The 13186-nt window shown below is 42.1% G+C and overlaps 1 protein-coding gene across 3 annotated transcripts in view; it reads left to right on the forward strand.

Annotated features, from left to right (window-relative positions):
* LOC141112391 (transmembrane protein 272-like) overlaps nucleotides 1–13186 on the forward strand; it is a 170219-nt gene that overhangs the window by 84517 nt on the left and 72516 nt on the right. The gene's annotated exons all lie outside the window — the stretch shown is intronic.

Below are 13186 nucleotides of genomic sequence, written 5' to 3' on the forward strand. Positions count from 1 at the left end.
TTTTTGCGCTATAAATGAAAAAAGACAGAAAATTGTATTTATTTTAAATAATATTATTTATTATTAATTTTTCTTCATAAATTTTGGCCACAATTTATACTGCTACGTATCTTTGGTAAAAAGAACCTAAATTAGTGGATATTATTTGGTGTGTGAAAGTTAGAGAGTCTACAAGCTGTGGTGCAAATCATAAAAAATTAATCACACCTGATGTACTGACAGCCTATCTCATTTCTTGCGACCCGAACAAGCCAGGAAAGTACAAATACCCCCCAAATGACCCCTTTTTTTGAAAGTAGACATTCCAAGGTATTTAGTAAGATGCATGGTGAGGTTTTTGATGTTGTCATTTTTCCCACAATTCTTTGCAAAATGAAGATTTTTTTTTCACAAAATTGTCATTGTAATAGGTTATTTCTCTCACATGGCATGTGTATACCACATATGACACCCCAAAATACATTCTCCTACTCCTTCTAAGTTTGGCGATACCACATGTGTGGGACTTTTTCACAGCCTGGCCACATAGAGAGGCCCAACATGCAGGGAGCACCATCACATGTTCTAGGAGCATAAATTACACATCTAACTTGTTAACTACCTATTACACTTTTGAAGGCCCTGGAGCACCAGGACAATGACACGTGACACTGATGTGGCACTGATGACAGATGGCACTAATACGTGGCACTGATGGCACGTGACACTGATGTGACACTGATGACAGATGGCACTAATACATGGCACTGATGAGACGTGACACTGATAACAGATGGCACTTGACACTGACAGATGGCGCTGATGACAGATGGCACTGACAGGTGGCACTGGGGACAGATGGCACTGATAGGTGGCACTGGGGACAGGTGGCACTGGGGACAGATGGCATTGGGGACAGATGGCACTGATAGGTACTGTGGGCACTGTGTTTTATTTAGAGTTCACTCACGCTGCAGCACAGAAACTCTTAATCCTCACACGCGGTCTCTGTGTGAGGAGGGAGAGACGGCAATGAGAGATAATCTCATATGTTTACATTTGAGATCATCTCACATTGGACATGCCGATCGAGTGCTAAATGGCCGCTGTGATTGGCCATTTATCATGATCTGTGATTGGCCGTGTCCAAGGGACACGGCCAACACAGATTTTCCCCGATGCGCGCCCGGCGTGCGGGGAACAAGTAAACAGGAGGACGTCCAGGGACGCCCTGCCGGCAATTAAGCGCTGCGATGTAGCTGTCTTTCGGCTATAGTGCGGGCGCCGAGTGGTTAAGGTGACATTACCTATGCGAACAATTATCCTGCATAGTACAGAAATAGTGGGAGAACACAACATATAAAAACATTAGGTGATGAAGTTGTCCCATACAATATATTACGTGTTTACGCACCTAAACACGTTTATTTTAAGCTTCTATACGCTTATGTGCCTTTTTGCTCCAATGTGCAAATATACACAAGGTCTTTAGAAAACATTTTACTCAGGATATTTTTGTCAATAAGATCTTGAGTATGAACATTAGTACATTTTTACGTCCCTGTGCAACAGACCTATATACATTTATACAAATGATTTTAAAAAATGATAAAAAATAAGTATATGTAAAAAAATTAAACAATTAAGCATGATTAATAAAAACATAGTACCACTATCATTAAAAAAAAAAGAGGAAATGATTTCATGCATTAAAAGACATACAAAAAATCATGGAGTCTATAGCTGAGAAACATTAAAAGTCAGTTATGAATATTATGTATTAAGATGAATGTGCATAAGTGAACAATAAATAAACAAATGCCTAAATAAATGTCCTAATGGGAACTGTATGGAAAACGCATTATAATATATCAGATAAAACCAAAGAAAATTCCCAGCTCAACTTACCGACCAGCCTGCAACTAACCAAATTATCCCGTCTAACAGTTTGCGTTAAAAACAGGGGTTTAGTTCGCACACATTTGCAAATTCATGTGTAAGCTGCGCAGCCACTTCACGGCACCCCAGTATTATATGCAGTCCTAACTCTATTTGAGAGCCTCCACAGTGGAAGCACATGCATTATAATGGATAGATAGAGGGCATGTGAGCCTGGAGGGAGCCCATCCCTCCTTAAAGGTACAGGGGTGCACTGGACACCCAGCATATAACACAATGGCAGCAAAGGTGTCCAGTACATCCCCTCACCAGTATTCCAACAGTACAAACAAATGGCCACTGCCCCCCCCCCATAACTGGCCTTTGCAGCAAGGAGCACATGAAAAGGCGATGCATGTCAAACAAAACCAAGGAAAATTCCCAGCTCAACTTACTAACCAACCTGCAACCAACCAAATTATCCTGTCTGACAGTATGCATTGAAAATATTTGCAAATACATGCATAAGCTGCAGACCCACTTCACGGCAACCAGGTATTATCTGCAATCCTAACTATTTGAGAGCCTCCATAGTGGAAGCACATGCATTATTATGGATAGATAGAGGGCAGGTGAGTATACTATAGTATACTCTTAGTGCACTATACATTTGTTCGCTGCCAGGTCCCTATGTAGTATGGACCTGACAGCGGTGGGTTCACATACAATCCGATGGCTGCAGCCACTGGGATTGTGTGTAAAACTGACAAGCTCCTTCCTGTCAGGTGGAAGCATTCAGGTAGCTGCCCTACCACCCAATTGCTTCCACACACCCCCAGTAACAGCCGCTCTCCTTCCCTTTTTGTTGGTGACCCAGAAAGCGACATGTATGACATATACGTCCTTTCCGGGTCACCCTGTAACTTTCCCCAGCCAGCATAGCCAGGAAGGAATGTATTGCAATGCGATCTGCATTGTAATACATTCAGTGAAGCCCAGAGGAGACATGCGGGGTCTAAAAGACTGTCTCATTAAAAGAGAACCTGTCACCAAAAAATCATCACATAGAGGACTTTTTTTTTTTTATTGTAAAATAAACTTACAATTAAGCACATTAAATCCCCCCAAAACATTTTAAGGTCCCCCCCACCCCCACATATACGCACGTAGGAACGTAAACGTTCACGTCGATTGCAATACACATGTTACATATCGCCACGCATGGCCGAGTGACAGAAATAATTCTAGCACAAGACCTCATTCGTAACACTAAACTGATGAACTATAGGGTGCTTTTGCAGCATTGCCTCTAGAAAATATAGGGTACTGAAGTTTGTCGTCATTTCACTGGCCCACACAAATTTAAGGTTTGCCATGTTGGGTATCTATCTACTTGGTACAACCTCCTCTTTTATATTTTACCAAAGATGTGGTTAATTTATTGTGTTTGTTTTCTCTAAAATTCACTTAGTTTATTTTTTGCGGTAATATTGTGTGACATAAAAAATTGGAACTACCACTATTTTATTCTATAGGGTGTCTGCTTTCAGAAAGTATATAATATTTGGGGGATTTGTGTAATCTTCAGGCCTAAAATGATTTTTTAAACATATTTTTTTTAACATTTTTTAACCTCTTCCCATCCCGCATAGTCAAATAACAGCCGCAAGGTGGCTCTCTCATCCTGGGCAGCCGTCATATGATGTCCTCGTCTTCCAGGAAGCTAGGGGAAGCCTCGCGGGTGCCTGGCGGCCGATGCGCGTGCCTGGCGGCCGATGCACGTGCCTGGAGACGCGATGTCTGCCAGGCAGACGCGATTGCCGGTCACAGAGCAGGGATGTGGATGTGTGTGTGTAAACACACACACATCCACGTCCTGTCTGGGGAGAGGAAACCGATTGTGTTTTCCCAGTGTTCCATGTGTTCCCAGTACAGAGGAACACCAATCAGTCACCTCCCCCAGTCAGTCCTCTCCCCCCACAGTTAAAATCACTCCCTAGGTAACACATTTAACCCCTTGATCGCCCCCTAGTGTTAACCCCTTCCCTGCCAGTGACATTTATACAGTAATCAGTGCATTTTTATAGCACTGTTCGCTGTATAAATGTGAATGGTCCCAAAATAGTGTCAAAACTGTCCGATCTGTCCACCACAATATTGCAGTAAAAAATAAATAAATAAATAAAAATGCCATAAATCTATCCCCTATTTTGTAGGTGCTATAACTTTTGTGCAAACCAATCAATATATACTTATTGTGATTTTTTTTTTTTTTACCAAAAATATGAAGAAGAATACATATCGCCCTAAACTGGGGAAGAAATATGTTTTTTTTTTTTTTTTTTAATTGGGATATTTATTATAGCAAAAAGTAAAAAATATTGTGTTTTTTATCAAAATTGTCAGTCTTTCTTTATGTATCGCGCAGAGGTGATCAAATTCTCCCAAAAGAAAGCTCTATTTGTGGGAAAAAATGCTCAAAATGTCATGGTTACAGTGTTGTTTGACCGCACAATTGTAATTCAAAGCGTGACAGCGCTGAAAGCTGAAAATTGGCCTGGGCAGGAAGAGGGTGAAAATGCTTTGTATTGAAGTGGTTAAACAAGTGTGCAAAAAATGCAAAAACGGCTCTGGCAGCAAAAAGGTTAAATGACAAAATCTCACTGGAAGCTTACTTGGAGTGCGATAGTGAGGACATATTAGTGAAAATGGAAAAAGAGTTTCCATTTCCAGCAAATGATCTTTGACTATGTGTAACAAGTTTGCATGTAAATCATTTACTGTAGGTTTGTGGCATTGAACCATCCCTAAGATAGGGCTGAATAGCATGGGTGTCACCAAAACTTTTTTCAGAGGGGGCATCATTTTAGGGTCACCCATGCTCCGCCACTTTTCGACAATGTCATGAAGGGGCTTAGTCATTACCATATACCATATAGATACCCCTTTCGTGTAGGCCAGGCCAGGGCAGGTCCCCCATAGAATAGATCCCCCTTTACTTAGTCTTCTTACTCTTTTCTTTTTTTCACCTGTATATAGAATAGAATCCCCAGGTTTTCCTGCAGCTCCACACTCCACACTCTCCAGCCTTTCCCCCTGCAAATAATACATTATATATATATATTTTCCACTCCATGAGTCCTCTTTGCTTCCTCCTTGGCTCAGGCTGCCTGTTCTCCGGTTCCATCTCCCACGCTGGGCGGCTGCTGCACAGCACAGTCCCCCCCCCCCCCAGACAGTCCCACAGATCACACCGCACGCAGGCAGGGCTCCACCACCACTTCACTAGAGTGGCCGGCGCCACAACGGCTGGATCTATATCTCCCTCTACACAGGCCCGGGCCATCCAATTGGGGGTGAGGGAGGGAGGGACTCAGTATGTCAGAGAGCAGCAGACTCAGAAAAAAGTCTGTGGCGGTCACAGCGGACCCTGCAAGGACTGCTCAGGAACACCATTGTCCGTGTGTGGACACCTTGTCGATCCCTGATTCCGGGGGGGGGGGGGGGGGGGCACTTGACCACCTCGCCCCCCCCCCCTTGCGGATGCCCATGCTGAATTTTACTCAGGGCCAGCTGACTTTTAATATTGTGGGCCCTATAATAGGCAAATTTGTGTTTTCTAGAGAGTGGGTCTTGTAGGATAAATGCCCCAATGCTTCAAGAAAGAACTTTTCCATTTTCTTAAATCTATTGTAAAGTTGAATAATGAAATAGGTCAGGTTGGAATTAACTTGATGTTCCTGCTAAGTTTATACAATAGTTGGACATTTTCATTCTTAAAAGGTACTTAGACCTCAAAATCACTCCTAGAGATTTGCACATCCTCAAACATTGTGTTTTTTTAGAGGATGATCTGACCAAAGATTGGGACGAATTAGCTGAGTTTTGTACCAACAAATGGATTAAACTCATTATTCAACATTGGGAAAGGAAACTCATTTCTTATCTTAGCAATGTTTCCTATTTGATTGCTGCACTTTGAAAGAATAGAACTACTAAATATGAGGATTATATCAAAGGAAAGTTAGGAAAATATAAATGAGATGTGGAGAACTACTGACATAATCCGGTCTTTACATGGAGTGACAATTACAAATTCAAAATGATGGGTCCATTACATAAGAGTTCTCCTAAACAATATCCACCTCCTCTTATGAGCTTGAACCCTAAGCATAACTTCAGTATAGGCAATATGACAAAATGTAAGCTATAACCATTGTCAGGTTGTGGACAGTTAGCATATCCATCATTTTCATGTTCATTCCCAGACCTGCAAAGAAGATCCCAAGATCTTATGACGTCCGCAGGAGGGATCTCCCGTCCTGGGCGGGCGTCATATGACATCCTGGGCTTTCCGGCCGTCTAGGGGGCGCGTGCCGGGCAACCGCGATTGCCGGTAACAGAGCCAGGACGTGGATCTGTGTGTGTAAACACGTCCTGTCAGGGGAGAGGAGACCAATCGTGTGTTCCCAGTACAGAGGAACACTGATCGGTCTCCTCCCTTTGTGAGTCCCCTCCCCCTACAGTTAGAATCACTCCCTAGGTAACACATTTAACCCCTTGATCGCCCCCTAGTGTTAACCCCTTCCCTACCAGTGACATTTATACAGTAATCAGTGCATATTTATAGCACTGATCGCTGTATAAATGTGAATGGTCCCAAAATAGTGTCAGATGTGTCCGCCGCAATGTCACAGTCACGATAAAAAAATCGCAGATTGCCGCCATTACTAGTAAAAAAAAATAATAAAAATGCCATAAATCTATCCCCTATTTTGTAGACGCTATAACTTTTGCTCAAACCAATCAATATATGTTTATTGCGATTTTTTTTTTTTTTTTACCAAAAATATGTAGAAGAATGCATATCGGCCTAAACTGAGGAAAAAAGTATTTCTTTTTTTTTAAATTGGGATATTTATTATAGCAAAAAGTTAAAAATTTGTTGTTTTTTTTTTCAAACTTGTCACTCTTCTTTTGTTTATAGCACAAAAAATAAAAAAAAACACAGAGGTGATCAAATACCACCAAAAGAATGCTCTATTTGTGGGGAAAAAATTTTAAAAATTTCATTTGGGTACAGTGTTGCATGACCGCGCAATTGTTATTCAAAATGCGACAGCGCTGAAAATTGGCCTGGGCAGGAAGAGGGTGAAAATGCCCTGTATTGAAGTGGTTAAACCTCTTATACCACAAAAAGATCTAGGTCCAAAAGACTCTATATCTACTTGCATTGCAGGCTCTTAAAAAAACACCTTCACGAATAAAGGACTATACCACGTCTCAGGAGGCACCAGAAGTTTTTCAGGGGGTGCCCCCCTTTCCAACCTCCTAAAAAGAAAACTAGTAGAAGAGGAAGGAAAGTAGGGAAAAACAAGGGCTTGCAAAAAACCGAGCACACAAGCACAATAGAAATATTTATTTTATCATCTTGCACACTTTCTGAAGAGTCTCTACTTAGTAAAGGCCTAAATTTTGCTTCATCAGCTAATCCCAATCTCTTTACACTACACTGTGTAAGGACTTCATTAGGAACCTCACTGTTGAAAAGTTTTGAAGCACCGAGCCATTCATACAGCGCCATCCCCTGATGACAATTTTGCAGACATAACCACAGAAATGACATTTGATCAATAATATCTATTCACTTTGGGCATGTTAGGGGATCCCCTATTTGAGAGTGGAAGTCCTGATCATGAAATTTTCTCCAATCATACCATTCCCATCCAGCATAGACCTAAGTCAGTATTTTATCCTACCCCTGTACAAGGTGTCTTTCTGGAAACATTTTATAGTATGGTATAATCCAAATCCTGAAATCCTGCAGTGCCCACAAGGTACCCCTGCTCAAGAAAACACATGTACAAGCCCATCTGAAGTTTGCTAATGAACATCTGAATGATTCAGAGGAAAACTGGGTGAAAGTGTTGTGGTCAGATGAGACCAAAATCAAGCTCTTTGACATCAAATCAACTCGCCGTGTTTGGAGGAGTAGGAATGCTGCCTATGACCCCAAGAACACCATCCCCACCGTCAAACATGGAGGGGGAAACATTATGCCTTGGGTGTTTTTCTCCTAAGGGGACAGGGCAACTTCACCGCATCAAAGGGACGATAGACGGGGCCATGTACCTTCAAATCTTGGGTGAGAACCTCCTTCCCTCAGCCAGTGCTTTGAGAATGGGAATTCCAGCATGACAATGACCCAAAACACACGGCCAAGGCAAAAAAAGAGTGGCTCAGGAAGAAGCACATTAGGGTCCTGGAGTGGCTTAGCCAGTCTCCAGACCTTAATCCCATAGAAAATATGTGGAGGGAGCTGGAGGTTCGAGTTACCAAACGTCAGTCTCGAAACCTTAATGACTTGGAGAGGATCTACAAAGAGGAGTTTGACAAAATCCCTCCTGAGATGTGTGCAAACCTGGTGGCCAACTACAAGAAATGTCTGACCTCTGTGATTGCCAACAAGGGTTGACCTTTATTATGGGAGGAATACACAGAACCTTGAATGTTTGATATGCAGTTCCTTATGTTTCCACAGTGAGGGAATTTAATGCGTGTTTTAACATTGATTTCTGAACTCGCCCTTGTAGCCAGTTTTCAATCCATGTACTCACCCTATGGTCCATGCCAACGGACTTTATTTTGTACAGTAAACGTTTATGGGGAACTGTGTCAAATGCTTTTGCAAAATCCAGATACACCACGTCTACGGGCCTTCCTTTATTTAGATGGCAACTCACCTCCTCATAGAAGGTTAATAGATTGGTTTGGCAAGAACGATTCTTCATGAATCCATGCTGATTACTGCTAATGATATCGTTCTTATTACTAAAATCTTGTATATAGTCCCTTATCATCCCCTCCAAGAGTTTACATACAATTGATGTTAGGCTAACTGGTCTGTAATTCCCAGCGATGTATTTTGGGCCCTTTTTAAATATTGGTGCTACATTGGCTTTTCTCCAATCAGCTGGTACCAGTCCAGTCAATAGACTGTCTGTAAAAATTAGGAACAACGGTCTGGCAATCACTTGACTGAGTTCCCTAAGTACCCTCGGATGCAAGCCATCCGGTGATTTATTAATGTTAAGTTTCTCAAGTCTAATTTTAATTCTGTCCTCTGTTAACCATGGAGGTGCTTCCTGTGTTGTGTCATGAGGATAAACACTGCAGTTTTGGTTACTGAAGCCCCCCGATTCACTCGTGAAGACTGAGGAGAAGAATAAATTCAATACCTTCGCCATCTCCCCATCCTTTGTAACCAGATGTCCTTCCTCATTCTTTATGGGGCCAATATGGTCTGTCCTCCCTTTTTTACTGTTTACATACTTAAAGAATTTCTTGGGATTTTTTTTGCTCTCCTCCGCTATGTGTCTTTCATGTTCTATCTTAGCCGACCTAATTGCACCCTTACATTTCTTGTTGCATTCTTTATAAAGTCTGAATGCTGAGGATGATCCCTCAACCTTAAAACTATCTGTGTATGGCCAGCTTAACAGACTCCTGTTGCAAGACAAGCAACTGTTTTGAACGATATAAAAGTGATGTTACATAGTTACATGGTTAGTAAGGTTGAATAAAGACACCAGTCCATCCAGTTCAACCTGAGTGAGCACCCACAATTGTCCCCATCCCCACACACTGCGTCCCATCAACTATATTATTATTACTTTTTTTAATATATTTAAGGTACCCATGTAGCGCCATCAATCTACACAGCGCTCCACCACATCCACAGGGTCTGCAATCCAAGGTCCCCAACTCACACCCATATACCAGGTCTAATTTTTTGGACAGAAGCCAATAAACCTACCAGCATGTCTTTGGAGTGTGGGAGGAAACCAGAGTACCCGGAGGAAACCCACGCAGGCACAGGGAGAACATGGAAACTCCAGGCAGGTAGTGTCGTGGTTGGGATTCAAACCAGCGACCCTACTGCTGCGAGGCGAGAGTGCTAACAACTACACCACTGTGCTGCACCGAATGTATTGATAAACAATAAGTATACAGGCATCCGAGATAAAGTTGTCCACATAGACCATCCTCCTCACCGCCATCTACGTTGTCCCTTCCACGCTGCGCTTCATGAGCGGTTTAGTCACTCTACTGCAGGGTAGTCTTCCCGGTCATGATTGCAGACTGACAGCAGTGAGAGCCAGTAGTGTGGAGGACGGTCTATGTGGACAGCTTTACCCCAGATGCCTGCATACATAGATGTGCCTCTTCTAATCATCAATCATGTGAGTTGCTAAATGTTTTACCTTCATTAAATGTAACCATATTGCTACACTAAGAGGCGTCTCTCTTCTATTTTATACTCTGTAGCTCCTGCTAGATTTTGCTTCTAATCCCCTTGTGGAGGCTCCCATTTGTGGATGGCCTTTTTATGGTTACACAATCTATCACATTGCACATCTTGTTACATGGACTATAAACTGAAGGACCTATGGATAAATGGTTGTGGAACGAATCATTTGCGTTTCCATTATTTCTTATGGGGAAATTTGCTTTGATATACAAATGCTTTGGATTACAAGCATGTTTCTGGAACGAAGGTTTTACTGTACACTATATTGCACTTCTGCACTATATACATTATATTGCACATTACAGATTCCTGCACTATATACACTATATTGCGCACTATATAAACAGTTGCTGGTTGCTAAGCAGTCTTTGACTATTTTCGTGAAGTTTATCTCTAAGGTAGGCTCAGACGAAGTGCTAGCTCTCTGTCTATTTTAAGTGTACCCAAGAAAATGATTGTGCTGAGGTTTACACATGTCTGTGAGACTCTTGCTCGTGGCACAGCAATCAAAGCATATTTTAAGGCTTTTGATTTATTTAACCATGCCCCTTCAATCCCATCCCATTTAGACCTCCCATTTCCTTTATTGCACTTGTGAACTCTGTTTTTCTTTATGGTTCCTTTATGAGTGGTGCCTAAATTAAAACATTTTGTTTTACAAAAGTTTTATTAGTTTTACAATAAAAAAAAGGAGTAAACAGCAGTCAAAAACACAGCAAAGTGGAACAAGTGGTGTGACAAACAAGACACACTGCATCAATGATTTCAAGGTCACAGTAACCCATGCCAGCAAGGCTAAATGTAAAATTCACTACCCAACAGTGTGCTTAACCATCTCAATACAGTGCACTTTCACCCTCTTCCTGCCCAAGCCATTTTTCAGCTTTCAGCGCTGTCACACTTTGAATGACAATTGCGCGATCATGCAACACTGTACTCAAATGAAATTTTTAGTATTTTTTCCCCACAAATAGAGCTTTCTTTTAGTGGTATTTGATCACTTCTGCGGTTTTTATTTTTTTGCGCTATAAACAAAAGAAGAGTGACAAGTTTTTCCTCAGTTTAGGCCTATATGTATTCTTCTACATATTTTTGGTAAAAAAAATCACAATAAGCGTATATTGATTGGTTTGCGCAAAAGTTATAGCGTCTACAAAATAGGGGATAGATTTATAGCATTTTTATTATTTTTTTTTTTTACTAGTAATGGCAGCGATCTGCGTTTTTTATCGTGACTGCGATATTGTGGCGGACATATCGGACATTTCTGACACATTTTTGGGAACATTCACATTTATACAGCGATCCGTGCTATAAAAATGCAGTGATTGCTGTATATGTGACTGCCAGGGAAGGGGTTAACACTAGGGGGTGATCGAGGGGTTAATTATGTTCCTAGGGAGTGTTTCTAACTGAAGGGGGAGGGGACTCACAAGGGGAGGAGACCGATCTCTCCTCTGACAGGACATGGATCTGTGTGTTTACACACACAGATCCACGGTCCTGCTGTGTTACCAGGCAATCGCGGGTGCCCGGCGGACATTGCGGCCACCGGGCACACGCATCGGGTGCCCAGTGACACGGCGGGCATGCGCGATTGCCGCTCGCGGAGCTCGCGCGCCCCCTGGTGGGCCAGGAAGGCGAGGGCGTCATATGATGCCCTCTCAGAACGAGAGCCGCGCCGCCTGGCCGTCATATCACTGCCGGTGGGTGGCAAGTGGTTAAAGATCACAGCTGAGAGGATCAGTATGATGCATCTATAAAAGAGGGTTGCTCTTTGCTGTTAATAATTTAAATATTTTGAAAAAAACTTTAATAGTGTAAAGCCAGCTTTACACGGATTAGAGCCTTGGGCTAAAAAATGCATCTATTACTCAGGCAACTGTAGTTGGTCTGAGCACAGCTAAACGAATGAGCTTGATTAATATGCTGAGAAGGGACTGGCCATGCAGGTGATGTACTAAGCAGCAGCTGAAATCTGGAGACACTTACCCACATCTCTGGAATTTTTGGGGCCTGCATTTGCCTGGGCACAGCAGCCCATTCATTTGAATTTGCTGCCGTGCCTGCATTTCACGCAAAAAAAGGATGCACCTTTTTCAAAACGCAGCCTTGTGGTTCCTGCACACACAAATGCACTGCGTTTTTACAGAGGAACGGAAAGTATTCAGACCCCACTGTATATTAAGTTCATTTTTTTTCCTTATATTTGTTATATTGCAGCCATTTGCTAAAATCATTTAAGTTCATTTTTTCCTAATTAATGTACACAGAGCACCCCATATTGACAGAAAAACACAGAATTGTTGACATTTTTGCAGATTTATTAAAAAAGAAAAAAAATGGTCCTAAGTATTCAGACCCTTTGCTCAATATTTAGTAGAAGCACCCTTTTGATCTAATACAGCCATGAGTCTTTTTGGGAAAGATGCAACATGTTTTTCTAACCTGGATTTGGGGATCCTCTGCCATTCCTCCTTGCAGATCCTCTGTCAGATTGGATGGTAAACATTGGAGGACAACCATTTTTAGGTCTCTCCAGAGATGCTCAATTTGGTTTAAGTCAGGGCTCTGGCTGGGCCATTCAAGAACAGTCAAAGAGTTTTTGTGAAGCCACTCCTTCGTTATTTTAGCTGTGTGCTTAGGGTCATTGTCTTGTTGAAAGGTAAACCTTCGGCCCAATTTGAGGTCCTGAGCACTCTGGAGAAGATTTTCATCCAGGATATCCCTATACTTGGCCGCATTCATCTTTCCCTCGATTGCAAACAGTCATCCTGTCCCTGCAGCTGAAAAACAACCCCACAGCATGATGCTGCCACCACCATGCTTCATTGTTGGGACTGTATTGGACAGGTGATGAGCAGTGCCTGTTTTTCTCCACACATACCGCTTAGAATTAAGGCCAAAAAGTTCTATCTTGTTCTCATCAGACCAGAGAAACTTATTTCTCACCATCTTGGAGTCCTTCAGGTGTTTTTTAGAAAACTCCATGCGACCTTTCATGTGTCTTGCACTGAG

The sequence above is a fragment of the Aquarana catesbeiana genome, linkage group LG11 (assembly GCF_042186555.1).
Source record: "Aquarana catesbeiana isolate 2022-GZ linkage group LG11, ASM4218655v1, whole genome shotgun sequence".
Lineage (NCBI taxonomy): Eukaryota > Metazoa > Chordata > Amphibia > Anura > Ranidae > Aquarana > Aquarana catesbeiana.